Source organism: Canis lupus, chromosome 1 (assembly GCF_003254725.2).
Source record: "Canis lupus dingo isolate Sandy chromosome 1, ASM325472v2, whole genome shotgun sequence".
Classification (NCBI taxonomy): Eukaryota; Metazoa; Chordata; class Mammalia; order Carnivora; family Canidae; genus Canis; species Canis lupus.
Genome location: NC_064243.1, coordinates 27,558,180 through 27,579,646, shown reverse-complemented (window position 1 = coordinate 27,579,646; position 21,467 = coordinate 27,558,180). Strand labels below are relative to the sequence as shown.

At 38.5% G+C, this 21,467-nt stretch overlaps 1 long non-coding RNA gene across 3 annotated transcripts in view; it reads left to right on the top strand.

The window, feature by feature from the left end:
- LOC112644154 (uncharacterized) overlaps nucleotides 1–2,447 on the top strand; it is a 51,797-nt gene extending 49,350 nt beyond the window's left edge. For all 3 annotated transcript variants that reach the window (XR_007412130.1, XR_003126176.3, XR_007412129.1), the window contains one exon: nucleotides 797–2,447. This is a non-coding gene — a long non-coding RNA (uncharacterized LOC112644154). The remainder of the gene's footprint in view (nucleotides 1–796) is intronic.
- Nucleotides 2,448–21,467: the final 19,020 nt, after the last annotated feature.

Below are 21,467 nucleotides of genomic sequence, written 5' to 3'. Positions count from 1 at the left end.
ACCATTTTAAACTTTAAAAAAGCGTGGCTCAGGTGACCTAACTTCTTTTATACAATGTGAGATGAAATGGAAAAGAATACATTTCCCAGAAAAATTCAGACAACTAATACAAATAGTTTAGTGCCACACTCCACCTACTGAAGTTCACAGCATTCCTTTAGTTTCCTGAGTAACTGATTCAAATCACCATTCAAAAGGCTCTTTGGGCCCTGTGTTATCCAAACAGACTGTATTGATCTAATAAATCAGATAATTGGTGAGTAAATACAGAATTTTCTTTGTGCTATGCTGATATAGCTTCAAAGGTGAAATTTGTCTCAGAACAAAGAAAAAGTCCCACAGAGAGACTAGCACATGTGGAAAATGATTCTTCTCCCCACATAAACTGGACCTTTGACATTTTTTCATTTTAAGAAGAAAAAGCATTTAATATATCAAAATTACACATTCATCTGCATTCTCCAGTGTGCTTCTAAAATAGTTTACTGTGAAACTGCCTTGCGGTAATATACTGACGAGTTTTGTGTAAATATATACTATCACCAAAAAAAGTTATATATCATAGGATATTTGGCACCTTGCTATTGACTAGTTTTCATTAGACTGCGTGGGAAAGGGCCATAAGCAATATCAGAATGTTTTGAACACTTAACAGAGAACCAAGAGGAATGTTAAGTAAACCAAACAGCTTCTTTTGAACGTGTCAGTTTATACCAGTTCAGTTCTGGAAAGCAAGAGTTAGAGATTTCCTTTCTTATCAACTAAACACTCTTTCTGATCTCGTTCTCTTTAATAGGCAGCACCAGGCCAGAAGACTTGATCCTCCTGTCTATCACCCTGACTGACCACCATCGATAGTTATGAAGACGTATCAATGGCTCCCAACAAATATAGACTGTAGGAAAGACAGTAGAGTATGATGTTGGCAAAGCAAGGTGTCTTCTGCTTAGCCTTGAAAGCAGCTATAAAAACAACCCTGGCAACTCAAGACTGAAATGTTTCAAATGGAGTAGGTCATGGACATGTGATGAGCCTCTTGCTGGTAATAATTTTCTGTTGGCTTCTGAGGGAGAGACCCATAAACATGGTTAAAATTACTTTTTGGTTATGGTTTATGTGTGAAAGTCACAAAACTGATTGCACTTTTGGCCATTCTGTGGGACAGGAAGTTAAACACAATATTTGGATTGTTAAAAAATTCAGTAAGTAATTGGAGTTCACTTATATATGATAAAATCTGTCAATAAGCACTAAACTTGCCATCAAGAGAATTTTTTTTGCAAAGTTTGGGGGAGGGGCCGAGGGCAAAGGAGAGGGAAAATCTTAAGCATTTTCCATGCCCATTGCATGAGCCCAATGTGGGGCTCAATCTCACAGCCGTGAGATTATGACCTGAGCTGAAATCAAGAGTTGGATGCTTAACTGATTGAGCCACTCAGGTGCCCCACTATCAAGAGAATTTTCAACGTGAATTTCCAACTATAAGCTGCCTATAAAATAAAGATCACATGGTATTGATTCATTAAAGCCAGAAATTGGCCACAAGAGCTCTCCGTGTGATGGACACTAAGCAGGAATTGTGATTTAGATGCTTCCATTTGATGGTGAGTCTCAGTTTTTGAAATATTTGAAACTGAGAACTTTTAAATAAAAAAATGCATTCATTATATTCTGTTGACTTCTTCTCTGTCTCTGCCTCAACAAAGGCTCACTAAAAGCAGGCTGAGAATTTACTTAATTCATTTAGTCTGAGACAATTGAAACTATAGCTCTAGTTTAAAATTCCAAGTATTTGCTAAAATTCTATGTTACCTGCATCAAGTGAAACTTCACTATAAAATATTGAAGATGGCTTTGGCCCCCTGGCCACCTCACTCACTTAAGGTTCTCTGAGAAATTCTTTTGCCCTGTCCTTGGACTTCTGTGATAGCACTTCTGTTAAGCACTACTTCTCAATCTGTCATGTGCATACAAATTGCCCAGGGACTTTGTTAAAGCACAGATTCCAATTTAGGGAGGAGGGGGTATTTCCAAGATGCTTTCAGATTATCATGCTAGCCTGTAGATATACTTTGAGTACCAAGGCACTAAACTTTGGCCTTTTTTTCTCCACTACTTACTCCACCCATGGAAGGAAGGGAGATTTATCTAATTGGTGTAGTCAGAATCTGACAGTTATCACCCATGATCATCCTATCGAGATATGGGGGCAGAGGCCACTTGTTGCAGGTGGCCGCCTCTTTTGCCCTCTCCCCTTGTAGGTGCCCTGCCAAGAGGGGGGAGTGTCCTCCATCTGTTGAAGTTCCTGGGAAGTTTCTGCTGGTAGGGCAGAAAATGTATAGCAGTGCCTATCACAGCCTGGTCTGTAAAGTCAGTGTCCTTGGGGATGCTGTAAGCCTCTTTGGCAAAGGATCCAAATATTGTTCCCAGCCCAGCTCCACCAGCAATAAAGCAAACCTTCAGCTCCTTCATTTGAATCCTGTGTATGTTTCTCAGTTTGTTACAAACCTAGTAGAAAGAGGGCGGTAATTAATTGGTCCTCTAAACTCTAAGGAATGCTATAGAAAAGTCGGCCTTCTGATATGGGAGCTCATCCTGGCTTCTTGGATAGTAGAGAGTAGTTGTCTCCTGTAGAGGATCTGCAGCTACTTATTACCTCCATTGTCAAGGTTAAGGCACAGATGAAGGTTATTTTAAATAGAGTTTGAAAAATTGAGTCAACTGTCCTGCTGTTGCTGGGCTTTTTACATCCTCAGAATCTATTGAGCAGGAGTAGGTTCCCATTAGAAAGGTGGGATTCAGATGAGAGAGGGACCTGTTTTTACCTATGGACTTCCTGGGAAAGCCCTAGAACTCAGAGCAATGCAGGTGTGGAGCTTCTTTCTAAGGGAGGATAGAATACTATTTTAAGGAGGTTAGAGATTCCAAGAGTTATGCCGTAACAATAATGACTCAAGTTGTATTTAATTCTAGCCTACTTAGTCTCCTACTCCTCCACCCGCTTGTCAGTTTGCCTGTCACCGAGCCTTACAGAGTGAATTACCTTTAACATTGTCTGACCAAAAGTCTATATCCTTAAGCAACCATGGCCAATGGCCCAGGTCTGAGTTCTCTTTCGTGGGAATTGTCTTGGCCTGAAGGAGCTTACAATGCCAGGATTGATGGCATATTTGTTTTTGTTTTTGTTTTTGAAGATTTTATTTATTTATTCATGAGAGACACAGAGAGAGAGAGGCAGAGGGAGGTGCAGGCTTCATACAGGGAGCCAATGTGGTACTTGATCCCGGGACCCTAGGATCACACCCTGAGCCAAAGGCAGATGCTCAACCGCTGAACCATCCAGGTGTCCCTTGATGGCATATTTGAAAGTGTATTGGCTATTGTGTCAGACCAACATTCAAATACTAGCTCTGTCAATTATTAACTAGATGTTTTAGAGTCTAGACCTCGTTTAATTTCTCCGAGTCTTAGCTTTTCTCTGTTTATTCATCTAAAAAATGAGAAGCCTGTTTAGGGTTAAATGAGATAGCAGAAATAAAGTATCTGGCATACAATAGACAACCCGTAACCAGCACATATTATTTTTATTTTTTTGTTTTTGTTTTTGTTTTTTTACCAGCACATATTATTAATATTAAACATTCAATCTTTACTTCCCATCATCTTCTTCAATATCTACTTTTTGTCACGATCTCCAGGAAAACACATATACACACCTATATATGCACATGCATTATTTGAATTCAGTTGCTCACTGATCTTAATGTTAACCTATACAAATCAAGTCAAGTAGTAATGTGCCTCAAAATACCATGTACCAAATTCTGGATTATATATGGCGTTAATGATTCTACTACTTTCATCCATTTTCTTGAACTTTGAAGTATGGTAAAATGTCTCTGAGGACTTACCATTTGAGGTCAAAAGCAAGTCTATGAATTCCAGTCTTACGAAGCAGCCAATTTCATGTAAGTGAACTCACCCATCAGGAAATTTGAATCTGTTCATATTGAAAGAGATACTCAAACTTGGTAACAGGATTGAAAACATGAGGAAGTTATTAAGCACTTCGCAATGTGACCTGACAGGTTTGATAGTAATATGCAAAGGAGTATGTTTCAATGGGAACCATCTTCCCTTCCCTTAAGTGCCCACAAGGAAGACACATAACTCATCTCCCAAACTCATTTCAATTTCTTTAACAACATGTGTTACTATCTCATCTTCATGGAAAAGAACACCTATGGAAACCAATAATAGTACTCGCTTTTAAAGACTTTCTGGTCAGAAAATATAAAATGGTTATAACCACTCCAAGCCAAAACTCCAATTTTATAGAAAATCAATTTAGCAAGATTTCTCTTTGGAGGTGGAAATGTGGTAGATAATGCCATTTGATAAAGATTATACTAAGCATAAAATTAGAACTGTTGGAGAAATAGCTTCTTTCTTAAAATACTAAGTATTCAAGAGAAAAATTTTAAAAGAGGAGTTGATTTAAGATAATTTCGGCATTGGCAGAAATGTATGCTCCTTCAGGGCAGGGCTTTCTGTTTTGTTCTCTGACATGTGCCAAATGCCTGGAACCGTATCTAATACTCAGTGGGTTTTAATAGATACTTACTGAATGAACTTATGTACCATTTAAAAAAACTATATGACCAGTCACACTATGAAGTCATCCCAAGGAAGAAATTATTATTGTTCAATCATTTTAGGACAAAAAGCAGTTAATCTGTTTTTTTCACTTGCCAAATTGCTAGCTTCTTTTGCTCTTTTCTTAAAAAGAGAGAGAGAAAAAAAGCAAAAGATTTGTACTTTCACCAATGTGACTATTTATTCCTTTAAGTGAAATGTGAGAATCCATTCAAATAAGTTCACATCTAATTGCAATTCAGTTCTGTCCAGAACATGGTACTTAGCAATGCAAGAGAACATTCAAAAGTTAATAAACAACAACAGCATCAGCAGGTACAAAAACAAGAGCGAACAATTCTATGTCCTTGAAGGATGAGATTAGACCACACCTTCCCTTGTGCTCAAGTATGTGTATCTTGTTATAGACTGACCAGAGTGGTTGGTTTGTTTTTCCTTTCTGCCCGGAGTGGTCTGAAGTGGTTCTGTAACTTGTGTCTGTCCAGGTCTCAAACTCTGGTTTTATGATTGCTTGTCTTTTTATCAATCGGAAACTTTTTCCTATATTAGTGAAATTAATTTGCAACAGTGATAAAATATATTACCTTAGCCTAGGCTAAAATTCTGATCTGATTACTATGTGATCATCACCTCTTCACCTTACACATAATTTATGTGATTGTGTAAAGAAGCTTTGAAGCTTATTGATAATCCCTGAGTTCCAGAGAATCTGATCAGCACACGAACCTTTACTTAACTTATTTGGAAATGATCAATGACCCCAAATATAAGGGCAGGCCGGCAGATGCTCTTATTACCTTTCAACAGATTGCCCTTTTCCTGTTTTCATGGTGCTTCAAATTGACTTTCTAAGTTGAAGGCAATTTTTGGCACAAGAACTCCAGCTTTCAATTTCCTGCATATTTTCTTGGTTTAGAAAATTTAAAGCCTTGGATATTTAAGGCTATCTCCTTTGGTTATATTTTGAATATCTCTTAGATATACAAATATTTTTCCTTAGATGCATGTCTACGTATCAGAAACTTGCTGACTTTCATCCTTTTCACTTCTTTTTTTTTTTTAAAAGTCAATGTAGTATTTTTACTTCCAGAGATTTCCTCTATATATCCAGTGCATTGTCTATGCTGAGCCATCCTGTATTTTAAACTATGTATCACAAGCTATTGAAAAGATACTGAAGTACTTGTGGTAAGGCACAATCTGGAAACTCCAGGGACCTAAGAATTGGGCACATTTACTTCTCCTCCGTAGAATAGTGGTGGTATAAGGGAAAGAGAAATTGAGAAACAATGTGACAAATTTAACATAGAAATGTGCTATGAAGATCTGATAAAATGAGTAGAAAAACTTGAAAGTTGTTAACTTGAAAAATGTTAAATAACATGGCATATAAATCTATTTGCAAAGTTTTTGGCTCAGCGATAATAGATTTTTGACGTCCTAAACAGAACTTTCTTTTTAGGCAGAGGACAGGATTTTGAAAGGAGACCAGGAGTAGAAGGGGAAGGAAGATTAGGCCTGCTTAATTCCTAAGCAATGTAAGAGTGCTGTCTCTTAATCTAATTTCAGCTGCCATCAAATAACACATATGGTATATGTTTCATTGTGTGCTAGTCAAGTCTAATTTATCTTATTGACCAGGAGGCAAGTGGTGGACACATTAGTTCCTTACATCACATCTTTCTTTTCTGTCTTCTTTGGTAAAAGAATTCCTTACTTTTGTTCAGAGTGGCAATGAACCCAGAATTACTTGCAACTACTAGTGGTCAGATGACCCAATTTCAGTCAGTAAAATACAAAAGAAAGCTTAATGTTGGAGCTTCCAAGAAGTCATACTACTTTTTCTAATAAAAGCAGGGAAATATCAGCTGGGATGTGTCTCTTGTCCTTGGCCCTTCCCTCTTCTTCCTGCGTGGAATGACAGTTTATGATCTCAAGTGGGGCAGTGATCTTGTAATCATGAAGACAAAGGTCACAACTTAAGGATGACAGAGCATGATAGAGGAGGAGCTTGATTCCTTGAATGGTTGTCCCAGCTTTGATTATTCCCCTTTAGTGTCCTTGTAAAATGAAATCGATAGCCTCCTGAATGTTTCAGCTGCTCTAGTTAATCTCTATTCCGTGCAGCCAAATGCAATCCTAAATGACTCAGCTTAATTCGATAGTGGTTTGGTAAATTCTACAATTTATGATCCTTTTTGCTACTTCCATGTAAGACTAGAGATCAGCAATTTTATTGTCTGCCTCTGGGCCTAGAATTGGCCTTATGAATTTACAAAGGCCAAAGTTATCATGAGCAGTATCTCCTCTCTGGTATCTGAAATAGTTGTCAGGAAGAAATAGAAATGCAATATTTTTTGTTTGTTTGTCTGATCATCATTCCTGCTTCTGTTTCCCCTTGATTGTGCTTTGGAGACTGTTTTGGAACTCACTCCTTCCCTGTTCTTTACATCCGTCTTTGCCATCCTCGACACCCCTCTGTCACCCTGACCACCTTTTCACTCTGGGTTGTTACAAATGCACAGTTCTCTGCATACATTTTACAACCAATTTTAGAGCTGAAAGTACCTCAGAGAGGGTCTGTTTCAATGCTGTTATTTCACTGAAAAGGAAATGAGGAGAAAAGATAGTAAGATAATTGCCAGATGAAAACCTCCCGGTAAAACATGAGTTACCAGCCGTCAGTTGTGTGGGACAAGCACTAATTACCATGGCAAACATTTATGGTTTTTTTACTGTATGCCTGGCCAGGTGCTAAGCATCATTCATGCTTATTCAATATTTCATCTTACCAGCAACACCATGAGGAAGCATTTGTAAGATGAGGATGCTCAGGCTCAGGAAGGTGAAATAACTTCCCAAAGTCACATACCTACTCATACTTCACTCCATGAGAGTCTAGGGAATGGAATACTCAAACGTTCGGCCTTCATCATAGCAGATGCCAAGCAAATCAGCTTGTGTCTGCCAGAGCAGAGATTAAACATAACATATAATTTGTCTGTCACAGATTAATGACGATGAAAAAAATTGCCCTGTCACACATTAATTACTTACAGTTTGAGGATGGTAAGATTTTTATTCATCCCCTCAATAAATCAAAGGCTACTCTACTTGAGGCATTTAGCCAGAGCCTGGGGATATAACATGCTACAAGTACCAGTGCTTGTCTTCAAGAGAGTTACAGTCTGTAGGGGTAAAGTGAGAAGGAAACAAACAAGAAAGTCTATATGCTACAGGATTATGCTGTATTTCACAGAGGATGCTTTTGAAACACATAGAGGAGAAAGCTCATGCAAGATGTCCAGGAGACTATAACATCCATGCCATGACCTGCAGGAGAAGCAGACGCTCAACAAGTGAAGTTGGAGAAGGGGCAAGGGCATTGTGTGCATGGGGGAACACTGAAAGTAATGCTGAGGACCAAGAATAAGACGGAACATGGTGAATTGCGGGATGTCCTCTGGGCAGAATGGCTAGAGTCTTTATTTAAAGGATCATATGTATAGAAATAAGATGGGGTTTGGTTAGAAAAGAGAAGTGGGAAGCTATCAAATGGCTTTAATCTGGAAAGTGGTGGGATCAGATTTATATTATAGAAAAATCGTCCTGGCTGTTCCATGGAGGTAATTATCAAAAAGAGATTTTTGATTCTGTGTTTTAAAAAGTGTATTGTCTTTGTTTTCACATTCCTTGTTTCATACCATTTATCATAAATACTCATCAGAAGACTAACATAGAAAAAAACAGATTCCTTGCTTTATCACAAATGTCTCAGAATCCTGGGATCATGTAGAAGTTGGGTTTTCTCTGTGTGTTTGGACAATGGCATGAATCGCTTCAGGTGAACACAAGCTACTCTTTTATGGATTTGGGACAGAGAAATATGCTGTATTTAATGCATTCATGGACAATTGTCTGTGTTTGTGCAAAATCTTTGGTAGTTGAACAGGAAGTGTGATAGAGATGCTCTGACGAATAATACACTCATTTTCTCAGACTTATACATATAAAAATGAGAATCCTGTCTTGCTCTTTCTGAAAAGCCAAATGCTCTACCCTGAGGTCATCTCTTTAGGCCAATTCCAAGACATTCTTATCATGGTTGAAGACATTTTCTAAAAAAAAAAAAAAAAAATATTCCAGTGACTGCTCTGTGCTATGTCAGAGTTGCAAGACAAAAATGATGGTAGGTAATTATGCAAATGGACCTGTTCCACTTGTGCTAAATATTAATGATAGTCATTGTGTTCAATGATTTATTGTTATGCTCAGATCCATTCATCTGTTTGTGACTGCCCTTTCTAAGCAAATGTGAAAAAAGAAAACAAAGCCCCATTTTAAGCATCATATCCAGTAATGATGAATATTTTCAATCAAGCCCATAATATGATACAAAGTACTTATGCAATAAATACTGAAAAATAGGGAGGCATGCTGAAAAGATGTGATTGTTTCACTTAATGCCAGATTTGTCTGCAGCAAATGAAGAACATTAAACTTGATCAAATTCTAAAATTTCAATTCCTGAGTCTGGTTGTGATGTACTCCAAATGATAGATTTATTAATTAGAATATTTTAAAATCTGTGACTTTGTGCTAATTCTATTTAAACAAATAATGCTAATGTCTCACTGAGAGGGAAAAGGGGTCTTACATGATTTACAACATATCAGGCACAAAGTTATTAAATTTTTCTTAAGATTCACAAAGTCTTGAATTATTTCTTAAGGCTCATAGTAGGTAAATGAAAAGAGTCTATGGAGTTCTTAGTGCTTTCTTCACTTTGATATTTTCATAAATATTGATGATTTATTATTTTTGGTACTTGTGTCTTCTTCATGATTTGTCTTTGCTATTTTACAGTGATGCGACTTTGAACAATGCAATCTAAGATCCCAGTGTGTCTACATTTGGATTCTATAAAATAATCCAATCTAGTATAAGCCATTAATACTACCACAAGGGATTGTTATGAGATTCAGATATGTTTAATACAATATCTGGTATGTATTAAGTTCTTGGTGGAATGTGAACTAAGCCACTGCTCTTTAGTAAGCAGGAATAGCATCCCAAAGGTAAATGAGGGCAAGAATAGAAGCAGACACAGGTAAGTTCAAGATATTTTTGCTCCCTTCTTTCAAATTCAAAATGAGAAATGTGGGATCCCTGGGTGGCTCAGCGGTTTAATATCTGCCTTCGGCCCAGGGTGTGATCCCGCAGTCCCGGGATCGAGTCCCACATCGGACTCCCTGCATGGAGCCTGCTTCTCCCTCTGCCTGTGTCTCTGCCTATCTCTCTCTGTACCTCTCATGAATAAATAAAATCTTTTTAAAAAAACCACAACAAACAAAGTGAGAAATGTCAACTAAATTCTTAGTATACTTACACACAATTTGGAGGAAGTAAATGAATTTGAAAGAAATCTGGATTAGTAAAATGAGCAGTTGCTATATATCACGTGATTGTGCTACATTTTCCTTAGTATTGCTGATACGCATCTCAACAAGAAGAGATGTCACATTGCTTTACTTTAAAAAATCAGATCTGACTCTGAGCCTCCAGTCTCTGAGCAGTCAGATTGCAGATGCCTGAGATCACATGAAGACCTGTATGAGACTTTGAAGCCTGGTTGCAAATGTCTTTACCATTGCTGCTTTGAGGCTTGGTCTCCATTCTACTGGAGCACAGATCTTGTATGATTTTTCAGATCCTCCCAGTTGTCTCCTGCCTCATCTCACTTGGCTGGTATCCTGCCCGAACCTCATTGCTCCACTGTTTCAGATTTGGATGATATGCCATCTGACAGGACACAGATATGATTTCCTGAGAGTCATCAGCGGGCTGGCTAGTGGTGAAATGCAGTTCAGGGGAGTTATATCTCTTTGACGTGAGCTTTGAGCAATGAGAAGCGGGAAATGAGAGGGAGCCAGGGTAAATTACCTGTATTTTCGGTTCTTGTGGACTGTTATAAGGTACAATTCCTCCTCGCAAACCTGGCTGGAGAAGACCCTCAGGCCAAGTGAACATGCCTGTTGAGCAACCCACTTTCTGTCTTCATGGCTTCTGAAATGCAATTTAGTTAGTGACCCATTGCATCTCATTGTCTCACATCGTTCATGCCTCCTCTCCTTTTTCCTGCTACTCTCACTGCCTTGGACTTGCATCTCCCAAATAAAGTTTTATCACCTTAATCTTTGTCCCAAGCTGTGCTTTACAGAAAATTGGGCTAAGACAGACATAGCCGTTCTCCATCATATGCTGTGTGGAACTGGAGTGTGAATCTTTGCTGTTGGAGGAAGACTCCTCTAAAATTGTTCTCTTCTCAGTCTTGGGTTACTCATCCTCTTTAGGGCAGGGCAGGTTCTTTCCTTTATCCAAACCCCGATATCAACCTTTCTTAATGAGTGTAGATTCCTAAACAAAACTTGGATGAAGAATTGTCTTCAGGGGCTTCACATCATCCATTTTTTACCCCTCAAGGGTAAAAATTACCTCCTGTGGTCAGGAAGACCAGACTTTGGTCTCAAGCGTGGCTATTATCTTAAGATGGAGATGGAAAGGGGAATGTCAGGACAGTGAGACATCATTGTTGGAGAATACCACAGTATTCCATCAGATATTCACTAATGCAATATTGTTTTGGGGTTTGGCCTACAGGTGGGCAATGGAGTCTAAAATGTTTTGCTATTGTTATTGTTCTGGGGCTACTGATCAATGCAATTAAAGAAATTCAGGGTATAAAATTAGAAAGGAGAAAAAGGGATAGTTACTTGCAAATGATGTGATTATTTACTTGAAATATTCAAGATAATCAACTGAAAATATAATATTAATAAAAGAACTAAGGAAGACATTTACAATTAATAAACTAAAACAAGAATTTTTTTATATAGCTGGTGGGAAAATATATTGGGAGGAAATGTCCCATTTACAATAGAAAGAAAATGATAAAACACCTAGGAATAACAACAACAACACAGAAGAAAGTATGCAAGACCTACAAAAATAAAATATCAAAGCTCTACTGAAAACATAAAAGAAGTGGAAGAATGGTATAATCTATTCTTGAATGGGAAATTCCATATCATAAAAGTATTAATTCTCCCTAAGTTTTGAGATCAATTCAAGCCTATTCTAAAGTTCCTAAGAGAAAATGAATATGCAAGAATTCCCAGGACAAGTCAGAATCAAAAGGAATAAGTAAAGAAAACTAGCCCCAGAGAAAATAAAGCCTACCATAAAGTTACAGTGATTTAATATTGTGGTACTTGCCAATGGAACAGGCTGGAGTCCAGAAAGAGAGCCAGATACAAAAGAGGGGAATCAGGCCCTCTGAAGTATGGTTGGTCCTGATGTAAAAACCTTGAATGTAGCTAGCTAACTTAAAAATGCATAGACTCCGGCCTGGCAGTTCTATTTTTAGGAAGTTATCATAGAGGCATACTCAGAAACACTTAAGTATTTACAGATATATTTGTTGCACCATTTCTATAATGACAAAAGCAAAAATAAAAGCCAATAAAATCTAAAAGTCCAAAAGCAGATAACAAGTAAACCGAAATACCCATAGAATGAACTATCAAGCAGCCATTTAAAAAATTCCATGAGGCAGCTTTATATGAACTGATTCAGCCTGACCTTCAATAAAATTTAAGTGGAAAAACTAAACAGAATACATATATGCACAAAACCCATATCTATATAAAAATATACATAGGGGCACCTGGGTGGCTCAGTTGGTAATTGTCTGCCTTCGGCTCAGGTCATGATCTCAGGATCCTGAGCCCAGTGGGCTCCCTGCTCAGAGGAGAGTCTGCATCTCCCTCTCCCTCTGCTTCTCCCCCTGCTTGTGCTCTCCCTCTCTGTCAAATAAATAAATAAAATCTTAAAAAACAAAAACAAAGCATACACACATCTCTGTGTGTGTGTGAGTGTGTGTGTGTGTGTGTGTGTGTCATAGTCAGACTTCCATGTTCTAAGATATCATGGAATGAGTTTAAAAATTCCTAGGAATTTGCTTTTGATAACAGCAAAAATTCAACCATTCTAGTTCACTCTCCATCCTCCAATCTCACACCATTGTACTAGTAACTAAATATGTAAGCATATTTATATTTCAGAGATGAAGCAAATTTGCCTAATTAATATTTAACAGCTTACATAAATATTTAATATAATAATGCTTACATTAAAGGCTTTTCTATCTCAGTTTGCAACATATTAAATAGGAAAAAAACCTCTAAAAATATTCAAGTCTAAGTTTCTGAAAATATTTCTTTGCAAGGGGGGATTAAAATAATTTCCCTTTTCTTTGCAAGAGAGGAATTTATTATCTTTTAAGGTTTGATATTTTATTCATATTTCTTTTTGTAGACTTCAAGTTTTCAAAGCACATTACACAGTATGTTCATTGACTTTTTTTAAATCTTAGGGATAGTCTATTTTCTGTATTATATGAGGAAACAAGTCAAAAAGACTGTATCTGCTGATATTCGGAATGAGGTATTAATGACGTTTTAAAGGAAGTAAGCATCTCAACACATGAGCTAATGAGGAAATAGCTATTATTGGGAATAGTATACTAATCAAATTCCCCTTTATAACCTTTTATCAGCCACAAAATTTTTCTGAAGCCACGTATAATTTGATTAAACAAATTAAAATTTCATCAACAATTTCTCCTGGGTTCCTTTACATTCATAGGTTTTTACTTAACCATATTTAGTACTTCCCAGAAATTACTTTCTGTTTTTGGAAGCATTGACTTTATTCAGATAATGATTTGCTGATCAATTAGTAGATCTGAGTTTAGTTCCTTCATATCATTCCCTCATTTTTTGGATCAGTTTTTCTAATGCCATGTGTTTTGTTCTTTAGCATTATCATTACCCGAATAAATGAAACCTAAAATAACAGAACTAGAAGAAATGCCAATAATTATTTTCTTAAAGTCTCACATTGTATACAAACCATGCAGATCTAGGATTCGTCTAATATTTATCAAGCGAGCACATGATCTATGAGATGTCAGTAAGGTCCATAAGAAAAGAGTTTTATGGTACAGATGCTTCCTGAGGATTTGTAACACATAATAGCATACTAAAGGCTCTGAGGAATCCTGCGCAAAGAAATCAGTCTCCGTTTAATTTAGTTGTTCTCAAATTTATTTGGCCATGGAGATCCTTTCTGCATTGGGAAGTTTTGAAATGCTGCAGTCTCATCAATGCTGCAATCTTCCTTATACTTTGCTGCATTTCTATTTATCATGCGTGTGACTTGACTATTGATCTAGTCTGATATTTGTCACGTCCAGCTGGCCTCATTCACCGTCATTCCATAGCTACGACTGGAATGAAATCCCTGCTGGTCACTGACATCTCATTTCAAATATCATCAGCAGTCTTCTTGGCTTATAAAAAATGGAGAAATATGGGAAATGACTAAAACTATGACTTCCATCTGGTTTTGCTGTCACACTGTCACTTCAGACTGTTTGTCACTGAGAACGTGATGAGCATACTCTGGCTGTGAATTACAAGGGCCTGCTCCTGCACTCTCCACCTACTAACCATCTGGGACAGGCAGCGGAGGTGAGCCAAAGATTACACTCCCAAGAGGTAGGATTTGCTGGTGATTAGATCTCCTGGCAATCCATACCCAAGAACACTGATTTGTATCTCGTGTTTTATATGCTGTCTGCTGACCTCGCTTTAAAACGGAGTCGAAGTCTGTGTGGGTGTAACGTGAAACTAAGTTTAGGTCCTGCAGCCTGTCTTAAACCATGCAGAGGGAAGGGGTGGAGTAGGAGCTGAACTTGTCCTGAACTTGTCTGCTTCCTGTTCAGTTGATATGAGTGCGTTATCTAGCAGAAAAAAAAAAAAAAAAAAAAAAGCCATACACAAAACAAAACAAAAAACCTTTCCATTGAGACTTGAATGGCCCGATGAAAACCTAGCCTGGTCTTGCTGCCACCGTAATTTCCACAAGTCAGTGTCTGGGTGCATTCCTGGGGTATCCTCCACTAACTGTTGGCTGGGTTAGGGAAGTGGCCAAAAACCAAGATAAAGATGTGCTGTTCTAGTTCTCGTTTTCTAACAGTAGGTGCCTACAGAATCCACCTAGTTTCCCTGCTCGCCTCCCTTGCCTGACCTCTCAAAGTCCCTCCCACTGTTCTCTGCTGTCAACTTCAGATGAACACCTCTCCTACTGTCCACACTTTCCTGGAACACCTCACTGAAAGCATCATCTTGATGTCACCGTCAGGGCACAACCATGACTCAGAGATCACAGACCTTATAAATCATGCATCTAAGTATCCTTCCAAGGACACTGAAGGGTGTCTTGCACTATCAGGCCCTCATAACTCTGTTGGACTGAATCTAGCTAGGACGTGTTCATTTGAGAGTTTCTTCTTAATTTTTTCTCCCATTGATGAGGAAATTATTTTAAGCATCGATTATTAAAAACCAAAGAAACCTGTAGAAGGAATAAAAATAGCATTAACATATCACAATTTGGGAGGAAAGTGGAAAATGTCAGAAATTAGGGGTTCACTTTCCTGATTTGTGTGATTAACTTGGCAATCTCTGGGTATTGGGACATCTAGCTCTGGTTCACAGATGGTGCTGAAGGTTGTGTCTGTGTGAATGAGAACTGAGCTTGGACTGACAACTATCTCCAATTCTGAAAATACCATCTGCAAACTCGTCTTGATGAGATGTTTGACCATAGTATTAGATTGTCTGAGTGCCCTTTCTTACACCAATTCGGAGGTGCCCAGGCCCTCTCTGACTCAGTCTTCTTTCTCTCCTGTTGTAGAATAAAGGAAAAGGCCGTGGAAGCCTTCTTAAGTCTGCAAGTGCTCCTGGCACTATGTAACCACAGCCATGGAACATGGAATTCCATATGGGATTCCCATTCAAGCACTTACTCATCAGACGGAGTGAGAGGCCCTGGTAATCCATCCCTTAGTTTGGCTTTTCTTTCCCTGCTATCATGTTAATAGCTGCCTTGGGTTGAGCTGTTCTAGTTCTCGTTTTCCTAGCTACAGGTTATGAAATCAGGTACTTGGTCACTGTCCTAGACATTTGGCAGTGCCCACAAGGATCAGGACTAGGAAAGATCAGCTTTCTTCATTCTTCAGTGATGATGTATTGAAATTCTTTTCCACTTTTTTATTTTTTATTTTTTAAATGATTTTATTTATTTATTCATAGAGACACACACACACACAGAGAGAGAGAGAGAGAGAGAGAGAGAGAGAGAGGCAGAGGCACAGGCAGAGGGAGAAGCAGGCTCCATGCAGGGAGGCTGATGTGGGACTCGATCCAGGGTCCCCAGGATCAAACCCCGGGCTGCAGGCGGCGCTAAACCGCTGTGCCACCGGGGCTGCCCTCTTTTCCACTTTTTAAAAAATATATTTTATTTATTCATGAGATACACACAAAGAGAGGCAGAGACACAGGCAAAGAGAGAAGCAAGCTCCCTATGGGGAGCCCAATGAGCGACTCAATTCCAGAACTCTGGGATCAGCCCTAAGCGGAAGGCAAATGGTCAACCACTGAGCCACCCAGGTGTCCTGAAATTCTTTCCTACTTAATACATTATGTTTAGAGTTTTCTTTCTCCGCTTCCACTTCCTCCTTATTTTCCTCCTTCCCTCTATTCCTTCCTTCCTTCTTCCTTCCTTCCTTCCTTCCTTCCTTCCTTCCTTCCTTCCTTCCTTCCTTCCTTCCCTCCCTCCCTCCCTCCCTCCCTCCCTCCCTCCTTCCTTCCTTCCTTCCTTCCTTCCTTCCTTCCTTCCCTCCCTCCCTCCCTCCCTCCTTCCTTCCTTCCTTCCTTCCTTCCTTCCTTCCTTCCCTCCCTCCCTCCCTCCCTCCTTCCTTCCTTCCTTCCTTCCTTCCTTCCTTCCTTCCGCTGTCCCTCCTCCCCCTTCCTTCCTTCCTACACTTGCTCACCCATATAGTAGTACGTTGTAATGTGGGTGAAAAAGGTTCATTTTTCCAAGTAGAGCAAGAAGACATTTGAAACCTAGAGAAATCCTTTAATTCAATTATATGTGGTCCACTTTACTCAATTACTGTGAAAAGAATGGAATGTGGGAGGAAGTGACGAAGTCCAAATGGTGTTAAGAATTCTTCCAGTTTGCATGAGGAAAATGTACTTTTTCTTAACAAGTAAAAGAGATAGGGGCGCCTGGGTGGCTCAGATGGTTAAGGATCTGCCTTCAGCTGGGTCAGGATCTCAGGGTCCTGGGATGGAGTCCCAAATTGGGCTCCCTGGTCAGTGGGGAGTCTCTTCTTCTCTCTCTGCCTCTCCCTTCTGCTCATACACTCTCCTATCAAATAAATAAATAAAATCTTACAAAAAATATTCGAGATAAAGCCTCAAACATGGCCAGGAATAATAGCAATGAATGAGGACCTAACTCTTATGGCTCCTAGTATCTGCTTCACTTTCCTGATTTTTGAAGAGAAGTGTCCCTAAGTATTGCTCCAATAGCTAACAATATAACCTGCATTAAGGCAATGCTTATGTTTGGGCAGTAGCAATTGAGAAAGAGAACCTGGTTTTTCCTTTGATCCTAGGAAAAATAATTTAAAGCATCATTGTAGAAACTGATGGTGAAGAAGCCCCCCAAAAAATCATTTTTTTTTTTTAAATTTACTGGTGGGTAAAGTGCTGGGCTCATAGTCAGGAGACTAAGATTCTAGTACTGGATCTGCCACTGGGTACTATAAACTTCAACTTTTTGTGATAAGCAGGGCCAATGGAAATGACCTTCAGGTTTTCTCTTTGTTTTTTAGCATAATCACAAGGCTAAGTGGTAAATAGCACTGTAGAATTCTGAGATTTTTTTTCTCACTGATGAATCTATATTGTTTTGCTGACAAATAAATTGGCACATTTTTGTAAAATATTAATATTCAGGACAAAATAAAACTCCAATCTTCTCAGAGATTGGAATTGCATATATAATATTTATGCTGCCATACTTTCTCATTTCAGATGGGATTGAGGGCATGAATATTTAAATGCAAATGGCTCTAAATCTTAATGGAAAGTTCCATGCTAAAATCCTTATGAAATTTTGGGTGCTAATGAGAATTTAAGTCAAAAAAAAAGAGATCCAGTAGATATAAATCAGATAAATAACATATAGATTTGTAACTCTCTAGCCACAAATGCATATTTGACAGTACTTACCTAAAATGATATAAACATCAATTTCTTTTAAACATTTGTTCTTTACTTATCATTTTATTATTCTGCTTCTGATACTTTTGCTCCCTTTTAGTTCACTATGTATAGAAACTAGCACACAGAAATTTTTCTGGAATTGCAAATTTGCTTTACTTAAAATTCAAGTATAATGAAATTTACTTTTATATACCTTTTCAGTAACCAAGAGAATTTTGGTTCCAAAATATACTAATTGCACAGCATAAAAATCGTTCCTAAGAGGTTTACACATGCTTTACTGAAACACACGCTTTACTGACTTTTTTTCCCTTGGCTTCAGACCTCTGTGAGGTTGACTCCTTGTCCTCATATTTATTTCTGGGAGTCCCAAAGGGGGTTTTTGTATGTTGTGTTTGATTTCCATGAGCAGCCCCAGATTTTTATCCTTTCTTTCTGCTCCAGCATTTTCTTCCTGCATATCTCCATATCCACCAAAAGCCAAGGAACTGGATTTTGCGGGACCTGTCTTTTACTGGGAACTGACTCTGCTGAACCACTGGAGACCATAGGTGTTACAGGGAATGGTGTTCTGTTGTGATATGATATATCTGAGAGTACCTTTCTTCCCTCTTGGTGTTACTCTCTGTTGAATAGGCACAAAATCATGGCTGTACATGTCCTGAAAGAACTTGTGGTAAAACAGATTTTTAGTTTCTTATCCTGAGTGCTACTATTCATCACAAGCCTCAAGACAAATCTATAGGGAGTAACCACCATGTTAGAGTTGGACCGTTTCTTCCCTCTGGCAGCTAAATCATTGTCATACCTAACTAACTCTTCTAGAGTGGAAGGCTTCTCAAGTTTTCATCACGTAGATTTTAGGCAGATCTTCTCATCGGTTCATGAACTTTTAACCTATATCTGAAACTCCTTGCAGCACACAACTTAGCTGTAGTATGAAGTCTCCTTCCTATACAAGGATAAGTAGGAAAATAAAAAAGATGTTGGGAACTGTAAAATATGGTAAAACACCCAGCAGAGAAAGAGAGGTGTTTGCAGTAATGCCCTGTGAAGATCAAGAAAGTTATGAGAATATTAATCTTGACATTGCGGTAGAGCCATCTGGGATGGGAGAGAGGGATAACCTGAGGCATAGGAAGAAGGAGGGTGTGGGAGGGAGGCAGGATGTATTGGAGGTGGGACCCAGAGTATGGGAGTTATAGTTCCTGAGTCTTGCATTATAAAAGCATTGATGATACAGTGTTTTTCACTTACCGATTGACAAAGATTCAAGAAATGAAAATCCTCAATTCAGAAAAGGGATGGTAGGATGAACTCCCTCTTTCACAGCTCATTTATTGCTTTGCTTTGTAATTCCTTTTTTCTTTCGATTTTCACTGGGCATGATTTTCTATAAGTTATAGAAAGTGAGGAGTAAAATATTCCCCATGTGGTTTCCCAGGCAGGAATTCAGGTCACAGCCTTATGAGAGCAGAGGCTCTGTCCTCCCCCTTTCATGTATTTAAGAGTACTTCATGAATGATGACACATCCATGGCTGGGAGACATATTAACTGCTTTTCACATGCTGAGGATGTGTGCTGCTTTCCTTTCTCTGCATAAGGCACTTGGAGCCAGTTAGACTCAATTTCTTGATAGCATTTAGACTCTCAGGAACACACTTCTCTGAAGACTTTTGGCTTTAACAGAACAAAGTAGAGAGAGATATGTAGTGGCCAATATTAAATTGTCTGTGATTAAATACGTGAATTCTACAAATATTGTTTTCCAATTATTAAGAAAATTGTTTCAATAATTTACCTTCAGATATAATTCAGAAAAAGCCAGCTGTGTCTTTATGTTGGGAAAGAAAAAGTTCTGGTGTCAAGAAAATGATTGCAAAGGGTTTTTCTTATGCATTTGAAAAAAATTTTGCAAATTTGCTTAGTTCATTAATTGATTTCAATATATGGCTTTTGAGTGAGAAGAAATCAGGAATGCATTAGATTTTAATGAATGGATGAGAAAGAGAAGGATTCTAAGTAAATTTTAATGTGAGTTATCTGCATTTATCATGGAAAACATTTATTCTTCACAAATAGAATCTTTGTAAGTTTATTTTCATGGCAATGACTAGGCATGGAGAGGAAATAATGCTATCTGAAATAAATGAGTCCACATATATCATCAGGGAATATGCTTAGCACCATATAATCCACATGTTCATTTGAGAAGGAAAAGGAAAAATTGCTCCATGCTTTGTCTCAAGTAGCCGGGAAGCAACGGAGGGTCTTAAGTTCTTCTTGTGACTTGTACTATATACCCCAAATGCTTGTTAAATGTTTATAAAATGAAGAGGTACATAGATAAGTTCTTTCTTTTAATTAGGAAATTTTTGAAGGTCGTAGTCCCACAGTGATAAGAATGCAACTATTTTTCCCTGATTCTTTCATTTCCCATGTGGGTTAGTTAGAATTTTATGAGCATGATCCACAAGCTCTACCTACACGGATGTTTTTTATAATTCTTTTGGCTTACGTCTTTGCCCAGAAACCTGGGAAGCATACATTGCTTACAAACACTATGCTGCTTTTAAACCTTTTTGTTCAAGATATAAAGTCTCTTTGACAGTGAAGTTTGCAAAGTGCCTCCTGGAACCTGGCCTGCAGGAGATCACTTGTTTCTTCTTCCTTGGGAAAATCAAAGGTGATGCTGGGGCCTCTGTGGATATTTTTCCTTCTCAAAGTCATATACAGTTCATATTCACTGTCTCCACTTCCGTAATTCTTCAGCCCTCTGAAGGCTGCCTTCACACTTTTACATCGCTCTACAGAGGTCATCACATGGCCTCTCAATTGCCAAACATATGGGGTTCTCTTGAATCTTGACTTCTCTATAGCATGTAATCACATCCTCATTGAAATCTTCTCCTCCTTCCTCTTCCAAAGCCCCAATCTTGTTTTTTTTTTCCTTTCTCCTCTTCCCACCCCCTTCTGCATCTTTAATTCAATTTCCCTATGTTTTCTGAATTTGCAGTCTTCAAAACCCTTACAACTCTAAGTGTGATCTGAGGACAAGCAGCATCAATGGCACTCAGGAACTCTCATTGCAAATACAGAATTCAGGGCACATCCCAGCCGGACTGAGTCAGAGTCTGCGTTTTGACGAGACCCCCCTCCTCCCCAGGTGACGCACATCCAAATTCGAGAAGCACTGCTCTAGATGATGGGGTCCCCTAAGGTTCTGTCCTCTCTCCTTCTTTCCCTTTTCCCAGACAACCACTTCTGTGCCAGACTGTAACTTTTATATCCTTATGACTTTCAAAGTAACTCCAGCTACATGTATCTTTTGAGTGCCAAGGCATTCATTTTGATTTGCTTAACTACTTGCATATCCCTTAGGCACCACGAGCTAAATATGTCTAATATTGAACTCATTTTCATTTACTCCTCTGTCTGTCCAAGCACCCAAGCCAGAAACCTACTATTCCTAACTCTTCTTTCTCTCTCCAGTGGTTGAATAGACTAATAGAGAAGCATTGGTGATAGAGAATCCCCTGGGAAAATTTGAAATTAAATGCCCCTATTTTATCAAAAGTCAATTTCCCCCCTCTTTCCCACTCACAAAG